This window comes from Gracilinanus agilis, chromosome 1 (genome assembly GCF_016433145.1).
Source record: "Gracilinanus agilis isolate LMUSP501 chromosome 1, AgileGrace, whole genome shotgun sequence".
NCBI lineage: Eukaryota > Metazoa > Chordata > Mammalia > Didelphimorphia > Didelphidae > Gracilinanus > Gracilinanus agilis.
In genome coordinates, this window is record NC_058130.1 from 563,995,420 (window position 1) to 563,998,394 (window position 2,975).

The 2,975-nt window shown below is 32.0% G+C and overlaps 1 pseudogene; it reads right to left on the bottom strand.

The window, feature by feature from the left end:
- Window positions 1-499: 499 nt before the first annotated feature.
- Window positions 500-1,763, bottom strand: LOC123254191 (annotated as a pseudogene).
- Between the last annotated feature and the right edge of the window lie 1,212 nt (window positions 1,764-2,975).

Consider the following 2,975-nt stretch of genomic DNA (forward strand, 5'->3'; position numbering starts at 1 on the left):
TAGACTGTAGGTCTCTTCCTATTTTTCAAAAATTCTCATATAAAATCATTACCTGACTGCTTCTGATATTTCTATCCAAATAACCAATTATTTGTTATTGGCAAATATAAACTCCTTGAATTTTATTTTGTTTTAATGTAAATAATTTTATTACAAAATATCTATTAAAATGCAATGTTCTATAAAATAAGATTTGCTGTGAAACTGTTTCCTAAGACTTTCCTGTGCTATAACACACTGTCAAGAAATTCAAAAGAAACCATTAAAATGCAGAAGTATTCAAGATCAAATGTTTTAAAATCTATCTGGAGTGCCCCCTCAAAAGCTCTTAGTTACATTAAAAAACAGTGATACTCAAAATAAAGCATCAATTACATTAATGAAAGAGAAATCTATACAATTTTTATACTAAAGCTAACAATAAGCAGAACTTGAGTTCACAGTCTTAGCAAAACAGTGACTTGTTACCCACAAAAAATCATTACATCAGGTTATTCATTTATTCATCATCATCATCATCCTAATCCTCATTCTTTTCATATTCATCTTCCACTTCCTTATCTGGCTCATTCTTCTTAGAATCCTTTGGCCTACTAGGGTCCTTTTGACCTTCATCTCCCTTGCCCTTGATGCAATATGCTGCAATTACCTTTTCATATTTCTACTTTAGCTTAGTGACTTTATACTCATAAGGTATTTTGTCTTTGGCCAACTGTTCAGATCACAGTTCCCCCTAGATTTCTGATAAGGCCTGAATATTCACTATTGATCTTTGGATGATATTTGACACAGATAAGAAAGTGTGTAGATGGTGGTCTTTTGGGAACATTAGGATGCTTTTTCTTTCCTTTCTTATATCCTTTGAGAGGAATATAATTTTTTCATCTCCCGTGCTTACTGAGATTTATCTCCTTTTGTCAGGTTGTCAGACTTGGACTTTTATTTTGCAGACATAATCTCCTATTACTCAGAACTCATTTTGGAGAACTCCAAAAATCTTATAGGGGAATCCATATACTTCTTCTTGTGCTCCTCCCAGCAGATCTGCATAAGAAGATGTAAAAGGACTTTATGTTCCTAGGCTTTTGGGGATCTCCTTTACCCAATATGACCTGTCTCTCTCTTCCTATTGTAGGAGCTCTTTGGCTTTCTCATGTTGTCCAGTGAGGGACTTTCTATTTGCTCAGGGGATCCTGTAAGGAAATGGTGTTGTCCTATTTTAATTTGTCTTGTATCCCCAGAGGTAAGCATAGTGCCCATTATATAGCAGGTGCTTAATAAATGCTCAATGATGGTCTGAGGGATGATTGGTAAGTGTCAGGTCCTGAATATCATGAAAGACAGAAAATGATTAGTGACTCTGAGTTTGAAAAAGATTGTCCTTGCAAATAAAAAGATCTATAACATATGTTCAGATAATTGAAGTTCTTCATCATTATGAAGTCATACCACTTTGTCAGGATTATGAATTGTTTCTCGAACACCTCACCTATTTCTCCTTTCTGAAGAGAACTGAGGTATACCCAAATTAAGATGTCATTACTCTTTCTGCCAATATCTTACAAAAATTCTCTCTATCATAAACAGATCTTTTTTATGATAATGCTATTTCCTTACTCTCCTTTTACCAAATTTGTTCATTTTACATGAATAATGCCCTTTCAAAATCTTATTATAGACATATCTTACTTACCAAAATCTCTAGTGATATTTATGAAGCCAAATTTCACTTCTTGCTTCAAGAACTCTGGTTCACCTTTCATGTTACTCAGACTTGCACACCATGTGATGAATAGACCTTAGAATATTTAATTTCTTGCATCATCTCTCTTAATTTCTGATTATCTCTACTAGTTTTCTTTCTACACTGTATATATACACTGTATATATATATATATATGTATAAGTTGTAGTTATTTCTAGCTCTATGGATATAAAAAGACAATTTCCACCCTCACTTTTCCTTTAAGGTTAAATCTTTAGGTAAATATTCTTTCATTTGACCTTCATAGGTACACTGAAATTGAAGAAAATAGCCCTATCTTCTTTATAATTCCAGAATTCCAAATCTCATTTTTGGACATTCTATTGTTTTTACTTCTAAAATTTGTCTTTCGGTTTAATAGCCCTTGCTTGATATTCATTTATAGCTAATAATAATCACTGACATTTACATAGAATTTACTATGTACCACACACTGTGCTGTATTTTACAATTATTATAATTGTCAGTCATTTGATTCTCATGACACTACAAGAGACTGATGCTATTATTACACTCTCATTTTATAGATGAAAAAACTGAGGCAATTAGGAGTTATGTTATTTGCCTAGAGTCACACATCTAATAAATTTCTGAGTCAAGATTTGAACTCATTTCTTGACTCCAGGGAAAGCACTCTATCCACATTTAATAAAATAGAATTCTAGAGATTTCTGATGCAAAGACCAGAATTAAAAAGAAAATTCACTGTCAAATTTGACACTCAAAAGAAGCATATGAAAGTAAACAAACAAACAAAAACCTAAAGGGAATCAATGGTGTTAAATTAATCATAGTCACATGGAAAAGTGGTGACTAGGATACTTAAGATTTCTATGGCATAAGAGAAAACAAAATAACATATTGAAAGCAATCAAGGAAAATGATAGGTCAAACTGATTACATTCTTGTCAATGGGAAAATGATAACTAGAACACTTATGATACTTATGATATAGTACAAGAGATATTTAAGATCCTTTAAGATAAGCTAGGAGAACAGTCGAGTTAAACAGAATATATTAGTAGTAATAAGGTGATAATTAAGATACTTAAGAGACATATGACATTAAAAGTAACCAAGATACCTAAAGTACTTAGGATGTTTGAGGTACTGAAGCTATTTAAGAATATTATCATTATTTAGGCAATGAATAGGAGAATATATAGAATGAGTACAGGGAGAGGTAGAATATAATGGGATGGGTTTTTTG